A 12,610-nucleotide genomic window follows, 5' to 3' on the forward strand; every position below is an offset into this window, starting at 1 on the left:
CCCAAACCAAAGGAAGACTGATGACACGGACCTTCCTCCAGAGCTGATGGAGAAAGCGTTCCCCTGGAGCTGACGCCCTGAATTTGGACTTGTAGCCTACTGGACTGTGAGAGAATAAATTTCTCTTTGTGGGGCCATCCGCTTGTGGTATTTCTGTTGGAGCAGCACTAGATGACTGAGACAACAAGTTAAACCTGTCATCCTGCACAAGGGTTTCAGATTTGGTAGTGAGCCACCTTGAACCATGTGGACCTCTAAAGTCATGGAACAAGACAGAAAGGCCCGGGGCCTCCAACACTGCAGAGCACTGACCTCTTCCACCAGAAGAAAACAAATCATCTCATTTGCACTGCTGAATCTACACTCTTAACAAATACAGTGAAACCTGTGAGAGCCGGAACTTGGCAGGACCGCCTGGTTTTTCTGGGTCTTGCAAGTTTTCTACCTTTGACAGGGTGCGGTCTTACCATTTTTCTATCGCTCATTTTAGTGGAAAACACTTGAGTTTTCCTTCTCTGACAGGTTTCTGCCTTACACAGGTTCTGGCTTTCACAAGTTTTACTGTACATACTACCCTCTCTCAGAACCTCCTTGGCCCCTGCTCCATACTCTCAGGCAAATGGACTCTAGATACAGCTAAGCAGGGCTCTCACTATAGGCTAATGCAGACCTAGGAGTCAGTGAAATGGTTTCTATCAGCAAATGTATTCTAAAAGTTTCCCATCAGCTTCTGAATCGCCTCCACTTGGCAAAACCCCGGTTTCATGTACATCTTCCCCCGAGGAATCCCTTTCACGCATTTCTGAGTTCATCACTATTTTGACCTGATTTTATCTGTATGTAAACATTTGTGGGAGGAGGCAGAATAAGCAGTAGCTGAAACCCCTCTCAGATTTATCTCCTCCCAGCTACTCGTCCTATTGGAAGGGGTCTGGGAAACTCATTCACCCTTAGATGCTAATGACTGAGAATAGGCCAAGGTATAATCTGTTCCCATGGCATTTGCATTTTATGAAGAGATACAACAAAATCTTTTCTGGCTAGCTTGAACAAAGAAACCAAAAAAGAAATTTGTTAAAAAATACTAGAAACATTTCCACAGTCTTTGTCTTTTATAACATTAAAATTTTTGAAGAAGGCAGTCTACCCCTTTTTTATTAAATAAAATGTTCTTCATTTGGAGTTTATCTGATACTCCCTCCTGACTTGATTCGGGTTTGCATTCCCAGTGAGAACACTAAGTGATGTGTCCTCAGGGCATCACCTCTGGAGGCCCACCACATCCATTTGCTCCTCACTGTGGATGTTCATTTTGGTCATCCAGTCAAGGCATTGCCTGATTTCTCCACTGTAGAGTTACCATTTCCCCCCTTTCAACTAATAAGCAATCTATGTGGAGATACTTAAGGCCATGTAAATATCCCGATCCTGGAAATGTTCCAAATTAAAGAAAGCAAAGAGATGTGACAACTAAATGCAGTACCTGACCCTAAACTGGATCCTGTACTACAGGGGAAAAATGCTATAAAGGATGTTATTGGATCAATTGACAAAACTGAAATACAAATGGTAAATTAGATTTTCAAGTATTGTATCAATATTACAGCTCCTGATGTCAATAACTGTACCATGGTTGTATAAGAGAATATCCTTATTCTTAGGAAATGGTCACTGAAATTTTCTGTAAGTTTAAAATTATACACACTGTCTTAGTCATCTAGTGCTGCTATAACAGAAATACCACAAGTGGATGGTTTTAACAAACAAAAGTTTATTCTGTCACAGTCCAGCAGGCTAGAAGTCCGAATTCAGGGCCCAGCCTCCAGGGAAAGGCTTTCTCTCTGTCGGCTCTGGAGGAAGGTCCTTGTCATCAGTCTTCCCTTGGTCTGGGAGCATCTCAGCACAGAAACCTCAGGTCCAAAGGACTCACTCTGCTCCCAGCACTGCTTTCTTGGTGGTATGAGATCCCCCTGTCTCTCTGCTTGCTTCTCTCTTTTATATCTCAAAAGAGATTGGCTTAAGACACTGTCTAATCTTGTAGATCTCATCATTATAACTGCCACTAATCCATCTCATTACATCATAGTGATAGGATTTACAACACATAGGGAAATCACAGCAGATGACAAAATGGTAGACAATCATAAAATACTGGGAATCATGACCTTAGTGAAACTGACTGATATTTATGCGGGACAGTTCAATCCATGACACACATACACACATATATATAGTTATACACACATGTAGAAAAAGCGGTGAGAGAAAGTAAATGTGGCAAATGTTAACAATAGGTGAATCTAGATGAATGGTATATAGGTATTTGTTGTATTGTTCTTGAAACTTTTATGTAGGTGTAAAACTTTTCTAAATAAAAAGTCTCTAAAAATTAAAGAAAAAAATATAATTTCAGAAAAAATCAAGTTATGCCTTCTGTTGTACACATCACATAGAAACGTGGTCATCTTTGGCAGTGTAGAAAAAATGACAACATTCTAATTCCTAACAGATTTATTAATTGCTTCATTTCATCACTGTCCATGAGAAAAAGATGTAGCAGCCTTGGAAACTCTATGGGGCAGTTCTACTCTGTCCTATAGGGTTGCTATGAGTTGAAATCAACTCAACGGCAGTGGGTTAGTGAGCTTAACAGAGAGACTTGCTCTGCTGGGAACAGTTTGTAGTTTTCACGAATACCATACAATGTTCTATTATGAAGTCCTGAGGGTTCTTGTGTTTGGAGGAAGAGGAAGTCTGATCTCTGCTTCCTTGTCAATGCCCCAGGAAGATGGCAAGAACTTGGAGGGCACATCCGTGTGGTACACTCAGGGACACTGAATCCTAGGGACAGGATTTCCAGTCTTCCCAATGAGTCTCATGAGCCTAGTGTATCTTGGAATCACCTGAACTGCTGGAGATAGGAGCCTATCCAGTATGGGAAATTGGTCAGTGGCCATAAAACAACTGCACAACTCTGAGGTGGGGAAGACTCAATAGTTGAGTTCAAATCCCCTTCCACCATGGCAAGATGGGTGCCCAAAATTGAGTTTAAGTTAGCATAACTAATGAAATAACTTCTTTATATTTGAATTTTTGCACTGAGAGGTGTTTCTACTACATTAGGTAACATGTATTGAAATGTATGTTATGCTAAGCACTTTATATTGATGATTTCATTTGTCCTCATAACAACTCTCTGACTTAGGTAAAATCATCCCCATTTTACAAATGGGGAAACTGAAATTAAAAGGGTTAATAACTATTTGCCTGGAGTCACACAGCACGTAACTGGTGGAGGCAGAATTTGAACCCCAGAAGTCTGACTCCAGAGTCTAGGCTCTTATCCCTCTACCATGCTTTTAGGTGACCACCCACCTACTCATAAGGCCAGTCTTCCCTGTAGCCATCCCACTTCTAGCTCCCAGGTTGCAGAATAGGTAGGGCCTGTGATTTATTAAAGGAAGATGCTACTTTGTGGTATAACAGAGATGAAACAACCCTACCCCAGTTCAACAGCACACAAGAAAATCATTAATTCCACCCCTTTTAATAGGCAGCCAAACTTTCCATACTGCAGATGACTAAAATATAGAGCTGATGGTGCCCGGGAGGGTGTAACTCTACTGTCAAACGTCCTCGCTCGTGATGCTCTCCTCTCCTGAAAAGAGTATGGTTCTTCCAAACAACACTGGTGTTCTCCATTTCCCCCCCATGGATGTGTGACTTGGTCAGGTAAGCCAGCCAAGGTCCAACACTGCATCTTATCCAAGGCCCAAAAAAGAGCTGGTCCTGTACTGAAGGCAATTTCTGGAACATAATTAATTGCAGATCCTTCTGGAGCTGCTTAAGCTCCTTGATGTCTCAGATGTGTGGCCAGGATGGAGCTCTCCTTGGCAGCTGAGGCTCCTTCCACCTCCAGCTGGAAAGGAGGTCTAGATGACAGAAACAAAGGGCATCACTCAAATCAAGTTTGGCTTTCCTAAGACTTGGTGGGGCAGGCTCAGATTCATGAATGGGGCCTTAGGGAGCCTACCCTTTCAGCAGATCCAAACCACACAGATCACAGAGATCTATGGAAAATAATGTCTTCCTCATGAGCTGACTGAATGTTAGCAATAGTCTCCGTTTGGCTCAGCTGCATTCTGGGTGGGGAAATGATGAGAGGAGCCTTTTCTTTCAGTAAAAGGGGCAATGTGGCAGCAAAGGACATGCCCAGTAACCTCATGGAAAGGCTTTCCCAAGATAGCATTCTCTTTGTGGTCAGAGAAGCACTGCTGACTTTACTTCTGCTATTGTAGTGTTTCCAATTATGTTTATTAGTATTATTAGCAAATTCTACCACCCATCTATCAGTTTGTCATACTGTGGTGGCTTGCATGTTGCTATGAGGCTGGAAGCTATTCCACTACTATTTCAAACACCAGCAGGGTTACCTGTGGTGGACAGGTTTCAGTGGAGCTTCCAGACTAAGACATACTAGGAAGAAAGGTCTGGTGATCTACTTCTGAAAATTAGCCAATGAAAACCTTATGGATCACAACAGAACATTGTCTGATTCACTTGCTTTGGACAAGTCCTCAGGAGAAATGAATCGCTAGAGGTAGACATCATGTTTGGTGAAGTAGAGGGCAATCGAGGGCGAGGGAGACCCTCGGTGAGATGGAATGGCACAGCAGCCACAGTGATGGACTCAAACATGGTGGCGATTGTGAGGATGGCACAGGACCAGGCAAAATTTTGTTCTGTTGTACATAAGGTCACCATGAGTCAGAGTCGACTTGACAGCAGCTATCTATCTATTGTCAAATTACAAAACTAATATGGCTACTGCTACCTATGAATTTGTTTCTCCCCCAAATCATAAAAGGTAATTGCCATATACTCCATTTTACAAATAAGTAAACCATGGAGATGAGTTAATATAAGCCTGAACTGATCTGAAAGTTTGTTATTGTTATGTTGTTAGGTGCCGTTGAGTGGGTTCCAACTCATAGTGACCCTATGTACAACAGAATGAAATACTGCCTGGTCCTGCGCCATCCTCAATCGTTGTTATGCTTGAGCCCATCATTGCAGCCACTGTGTTAATCCAGGTCTAATCAAAGTTAGAAGCAGAGGACACTCAACAACACGGATACATCTCATAGATACTAAATAGAATGAAAGAAGCCAGACAAAAAGGAGCACATACTGTATGATTCCATTTATAAGAAACTCAAGAATAGGCAAAACTAATCCATGGTGACAGAAGTCAGAAGAGTGGTGACTTCTGGGAGGGTGATATTGACTGGAAAAGGGTATGAGGGAGCCTGGAGGGATGCTGGGAAGTTCTAGATCTTGATTTTGGCAAAGGCTGAAACACACAGGTACATACATAGGTGTGTACAAATGTAGAAATTCATGGAGCTGTACTTTTAAAACTTGTGCACTTTACTGTGTTCAAATTATCTCTCAAAAAAGGGTCACAATTTTAACAGAAATCTTAGAGAAAATTTAAGAAACTGCTGGCACTAGAGCTTTTGAAGATGCAAAGCACCAAATTAACAGTTCATCTTTATTTAGATAGCTGTGAGCAAATAGTTTTATAACCGTTACCATAAAAATTAAGTTAATCTATATTATTCTGCATGTTGACATCATAAAAGTGCCCTTAAAAAGAAAAGAAAAAACAATGACAAAAAAATCCAAAGAAGTTTCCTGAAACCTTAAAAGGTTTGCTTTGTAGTTCCAAGAAATGTTTGTTGACTTGTAAACTTGGAACTGTTCATGCTTATTATAGGATGCTACATTTATTCAAAAGTTTGTTTACTTAGAGTTGTAGCCTCTAATTGCTCTAAGTGGTTGATTTTATTCAACCACCTTTGCTGATTAACTAGACAGCCATGACAGCAATTTAATTCTAAATAACTCAGTCAGTATAGAAAAGACCATGTACTTCTGGGAATTAAGAATATAGTCAACATATGGGGAGAGCACTTAGAGTCACGTAACAATGTATGTATAAATTTTTGTATGGGAAAAAATAAAAAAAAGAACATAATTAACAGTATTTCTCCTTGAAAAGACATTTCAGAAGGCAAATAATGTGAGAAAACAGATTCATTTGAAACACAAAAGAGAATCTTAAAACAGAGGTGAGAGAGAACTGGTTCCTGATCTCTTATGCTTTCCCTTGTTCCATGGCTCAGGATTTCTTAAATCCTATTTTATATTTAAAACGTATGTGTCAGGGAAGGGAGGTTACATGGGCACTCTGTCCTTTCTGCACAATTTTTCTATAAACGTAAAACTGCTCTAAAAAATAAATTCTACTTAAGAAAAGTATATGTGCATAGAAAAAGGTCTGCCTCAATGTAATAAAATTAGACATTAATAAGAAAAGATACTCTTCCCCTCAAAAGTTTCCTATACTAAGGTTTAAAATCATATTTCTCATGAATTCCTAGAATCCTGACAAAGCAGTAGGACAAGAAAAAGAAATGAGATTCAAATAAAAGAGAAAAAAGAAAGAAGTCAGACTCTATGCTGACAAGATGAATTTCAGGAGAATCAATGGAAAACTAGCAAAAGAATTTAGCAACATAACTAGATTCAAAATGAACAAACATATATAGAGCAATAATGAATTATATAAGTTGTGATAGAAAAAAATCTCATTCACAATAGCAACAAACACTATTAAATATCTTTGAATCAGTCTAACAAGAAATACCTTCATCCCCTGGTATAGAATATAGCACTTAAGAGAATGAGGAAGATGTATATGTGCTGACAAGGAAAGATCTCCAAGAAATATTTTTAAGTTAAAAAAAAATAGGTCACAGAATGATAACTGTCACTTCTGTAGAAAGAAAAAAGACCCAAAGATGTTCGATTCTTTAGATGATTGGTTCTTAACATGGTTGTGCCTTAGAGTCACCTGAGGAGCTTTAAGAATCCTGATGCCCAGGCTGCATCCATGACCAATGACATCAGAAGTTCTGGGGGTGGGACCCAGACATTAAGGACTTTTAAAACTCCCAGGTGATTCTAATGTGAAGCCAAGGATGAGAACCACTGCTCATACTTGCTCTGTCTCATACACTTTCATGAGAATACATAGAAAAAGGGGAGGAAAAATACCCACAAAGTTGACAATTCTAGAAGAGAACTGGGATTAGAAGTAGTGGTCTAGCGCTGAGGTTAGCAAACTACAGCCCACGGGCCACTGCTTTTTTGTAAATAAAGTTTTATTGGCACACAGCCATGCCCATTCATTTATATATGTCTATGGCCACTTTTGAATTGCAATGGCAGAGTTGAGTGGTTGAGACAGAGACCATGCAGCCCACAAAACCTAAAATATTTAATATCTGGACCTTTACATAAAAAATTTGCCAACCACTGTTCTAGAAGAATTTTAATCAGCATTTTTAAAATGGAGAAGGCATTCACATTTGTGTAATATTAAAAGTGCTTTAAAACTTATTTTTTTTAAAAAGTAGATATCCAAAAAGAGGAAAAGAAAAGAGAAAAGTATGAAAAGATACAGGATAGTAATCAATAATGCTTATGTCTGTATAGTGGGCTTCTTTGAGATTCTTACTTTCTTTTTCACATTTTTTGTATTTTCTGCATTATCTTGTACTGCTTTTATGAAAAAGAAAAAAGCAATCACACTTATTTTAGCAAAGTCATCTGTGTCTATCAAAATGTCCCACGGGAACCTAAATGCAACTTGTCCAAAACCAAACTCTCCTACATCGTTTTTCCTTTTCCACACCCACCCCCACTGTCAATGGGCTCTTTGTCCTGTTATCCAGTCACCTTCCACCAAAAGCTGCAGTCAACTTTGCCTTAGGCCTTCCCATCACACTAACTGCCCTCCCTCCCTCTATTCTTCCTCCATTCCAGCCCATCCTCCAAGATGTTTCCAAAGTAATATTTCTAAGATGCAAATCTAACCATGTTACCCCCAGCTTAAAAGTCCACCACTGCTTCTGCATTGTTATAGGATAAAGTCCAAATTCCTTAGCATTGCATAGAAACCCTCTCATGATTTGACCCCAGCCTGTTTTTCCAACCACATCTCTTCTATTATCCCTGCTCCCACCCAACACTACTATTCTGCAGCCACACAGAGCTATTATTTGTACACTCTGTACCCCGTCAGCCTTCAGTGTGCCTTTGCACATGCTATTCCCTCTTTCTAGAACTTACTTTCCCCTCCTCCCTACGTGGTGAATTTCTCTTGCTCCTTTAATACCCAGCACAATTGTTACTTCCTCAGCGAGCCTTCCCCTAGTGCCTTGGGCAGAATTAACTCCCTCTGCTGGGTTCTCTCATACCAAACCCATTGCCATCGAGTGGATTCTGACTCATAATGACCGTATAGAACAGAGTAGAGCTGCCCCATAGGGTTTCCAAGGCGGTAATCTTTACGGAAGCTGACTGCCACATCTTCCTCCTGCGGAGCAACTGGCAGGTTCGAAACCCCTACCTTTCGGTTAGCAGCCAAGTGCTTAACTACTGCACCACCAGGGCTCCTCAGGTTCCCTCATACCTCTGGGTAATTACTTATGTACTCTTGTCTCTCCACTGAACTGTGAACAGCTCATCAAAGACAGGGCCTGTGTCATGTTCACTGTTCTGTCTCCATTGTCCAGCATATTTTAACTGGTCAGTAAATTTTTGTTGAATGAATAAAAGAATTTCTTGAGCTGCAGTGTGGATTAAGAACATAGAAACCCTCAAGTATGCCTGCAGTGGAGGGACAGTTATGAACTCTACATACCCAAGGGTGCCAGAGCCATCTGGAGAAGCACCATCAGATCTTCAGGGTCTAAAAATTCCTGCCCACTCTGTCCTGCCCTGTGATAGCAGGTCATGGAAGGAAGACTTGCATAGTTCTTAGAGTGGAGCATCAATAAGCCAAATCAGACTTCTTTTCTAACATTGACCACCTCCCATAGCACACTTGGAGTTGTAATACCACGTCTTACCAAAACCTATTATTCTTGGGAGTGAAAGACGGGAATAGGGAGTGGGGCTGGGAGGCAGGGGAGAAAATCTCATCCTTCCGTGTTGTTGTTGTTGTTGTTAGGTGCCATCGAGTTGGCTCCGACTCATAATACCCTACGTACAACAGAAGGAAACAATGCTTGTCCTGGGCCATCCTCACAATCGTTGTTATGCTTGAGCTCATTGTTGCAGCCACTGTGTCAATCCATCTTGTTGAGGGTCTTCCTCTTTTTCAAAGACCCTCTACTTTACTAAGCATGACATCCTTCTCCAGGGACTGATCCCTCCAGATAACATGTCCAAAGTAAGTGAGACGAACTCTTGCCATCCTCTCTTCTAAGGAGCATTCTGGCTGTACTTCTTCCAAGACAGACTTGTTCATTCTTCTGGCAGTCCGTGGTACATTCAATATCCTTTGCCAACACCATCCTTCCATACAGAACCCTTTTCCCATACCTAACATCCTTGGAGATTAACAGACTCACACCTAAAGGTCATTGCTAGATTTTTAAAAGTAAGGGACACTGACATTTTACAATTGTGATTTCTCTGATGATTAGCATCAAACACTCTCCTATGCCCACCTTCCTGGAACTTAGAAAATGTAAATGATTCCCATTCTCTGTGGTTCATAAGGAAGAGGGCAGGAAGATGTTCTGATAGAGGATCTCAATGCCAGACCCCTCTGGAGTCAGAAAATCAACCTAGGTGGAGTTTCTCAAAGGTCGCAAAAATGAAAAAGGGTAGAGAAAACATGACCTTCGAGAAAGGAAAAAGAGACCCAGACAGAACTCTTTGCATAACATCATTTCAAAGGACTGTATAAAGGACTCTAAAGTAAACAGGTGCAGAGTTGAATGCCTGAGTCTGAAATATAATAAATAATTGTATCACTCACGAGCCTGAATGGAAACAGATGGCACATGCAAACAGGGTAAGTCGAGACAAGTTTAATAAAGAGTTTATTTATAAAGGATTTGGCAAGTTTACAGAATTCCACAAGAAGGAGCTAGACCTTACATTGACCCCATTCAGTTCCCACCTCTTGCTGGTATTGCCCACTGGTTGAACCCAACAGGAATTCAGGTAGTTCATACAGGTCAGCCTCCTGGGCCCCAGAATGGAGTGGAGAACGTGGAGAATAGAATTTAGATAGTAGAAACAGAAGATATTCAGCCCCTTAACTAACCAAAATGAACCCGTGTTCTCCCTGACCCTCCTTTGCTGAACATGCGCATCTACTTTGAATTTCCCTTCATTTCCTTTCATCAAAACCACCTGTCCATTTCCTGTAGCTTTTAAAATAGTTTATTTGTGTTTGATGTCCATACAGTTTCCAGGGGGCGGGACTGGGTGTCTTTCCCGTGTTTTGGCCATTTTGTATCTGTTTAGTTAACCGTAGGCTATTGTGGCCTCTAGGAGGAAGTGACATTTGAGGTAAGACACGAATGATGAGAAGGAGGCATCTGTGCAAAGATCTGGGGAGACCATTCTATGCAGAAGGAAGAGCAAGTTCAAAGCCCTGAGACAGAGGGCATTTGGAGGGTTAGAAGGACAGGCAGTAATGGTGCAACCCAATGGACAGAGCTGAATGCTTCATCACTTATCGATAATTACAATGATCACACATAAGCACAGGGAGTCCTTAATCGTTGTATGTGGGAAAGAAAGCCTTGCTTTGACAACCCATTTCTGTTCTCTGGACCTGTTTTCTCATTTGTCAGGTGGGAAGCTTGGCTTGGATCATGTCAGAGCTTACCTCCTACTCTAAAAGGGTATGACACTTTCATCCTATAAAGAAAAATGTTGTAAAGTGTCTGTTACGGATTGAATTGTGACCTCCAAAAAATCATGGCTGGGCCATGATTCCCAGTGTTGTGTGATTGTTCTCCATTTTGTCATCTGATGTGATGTTCCTATGTGTTGTAAATCCTAACTCTATGATGTCAATGAGGTGGGATTAGTGGCAGTTATGTTAGTGAGACAGGACTCAATCTACAAGATTAGGTTGTATCTGGAGGAAGCTGGAGGTCATTATGCTGAGTGAATTTAGTCAGTCACAGAAGGACAAATAGTGTATAAGGCCACTATTACAAGAACTCAAGAAAAGGTGTAAACACAGAAGAAAACATTCTTTGATGGCTACGAGGGTGGGGAGGGAGGGGGAGGGTTGTTTACTAACTAAATAGTAGATAAGAATTATCTTAGGTGAAGGGAAGGACAGCACACACTACAGGGGAAGTCAGCACAACTGGACTAAACCAAAACTAAGAAGTTTCCTGAATACAGTCAAACACTTTGAGAGACAGAGTAGCAGGGGTAGGGATCTGGGGACCATACTTTCAGGGGACTTCTAGGTCAATTGGCATAACAAAGCTTTTTAAGAAAATGTTCTGCATCCTACTTTGGTGAGTGGCATCTGGGGTCTTAAAAGCTTGCAAGGGGCCATCTGAGATGCATCAATTGGTCCCAACCACCTGGAGTAAAGGAGAATGAAGAACACCAAAGACACAAGGAAAGTTTTAGCCCAAGAGACAGAAAGGGCCACATAAACCAGAGACTTCATCAGCCTGAGACCAGAGAAAGTAGATGGTGCCCAGCTACCACCAATGACTGCCCTGACAGGGAACACAACAGAGAGTCCTGGATGGAACAGGAGAAAGGTGGAGTGCAGAACTCAAAATATAGTGAGAAGACCAGACTTAATGGTCTGACTGAGACTGGAGGAACCCCAGAAAGCATGGCCCCCGGATTCTCTATCAGCCCAGAACTAAAACAATTTCCGAGGCCAACTCTTCAGACAGGGATTGGACTGGACTGTGGGACATAAAGTGTTACTTGTGAGGAGTGTGCCTCTTAGCTCAAGTAGATACAAGAGACTAAACGGGCAGCTTCTGTCTGGAGGTGAGATGGGAAGGCAGATAGGGTTAGGAGATGGTTGAATGGACATGGGGAATCAGGGGTGGAAAGGAGTAGTGTGCTGTCACTGTATGGGGAGAGCAACTAGGGTCACGTAGCAGTGTGTTTATAAATTTTTGTTTGGGAAAAAATTTTAAAAAAAGATTAGGTTGTGTCTTAAACCAATGTCTTTTGAGATGTAAAAGAGAGAAGCAAACAGAGAGACCAGGGACCTCATACCACCAAGAAACAAAAGCCAGGAGAATAGCAGGTCCTTTGGACCCAGGGTCCCTGAGCTGAGAAGTTCCCAGACAGGGGAAGATTGATGACAAGGACCTTCCCCCAGAGCCAACAGAGAGAGAAAGGCTTTCCCTGGAACTGATGCCCTGAATTTGGACTTGTAGCCTACTAGACTGTGAGAGAATAAATTTCTCTTTGTTAAAGCCATCCACTTGTGGTATTTCTGTTGTAACAGCACTGGATGACTAAGACAGTATTGTTAGTGTATTTGAAAAGTGCTGAGTGGACATCTAGTGTACGTTCACTATGGGACCATTGTAGCAGGCGCTATAAGTAACCAACAAGAATACCCTTGGCGCTCACCATTCCTGGACCCGCTGATGCCTTCTTTCTGCAAATGTCTGTCACTCTCCAGCCAGGGGCTTTCTCTGGCTAAAGGAGCATGCTCAGCCCACTTGCAAGGATGGCCAGA

Source organism: Trichechus manatus, unplaced genomic scaffold, assembly GCF_000243295.1.
Source record: "Trichechus manatus latirostris isolate Lorelei unplaced genomic scaffold, TriManLat1.0 scaffold00100, whole genome shotgun sequence".
In the NCBI taxonomy this organism is placed as follows: Eukaryota; Metazoa; Chordata; class Mammalia; order Sirenia; family Trichechidae; genus Trichechus; species Trichechus manatus.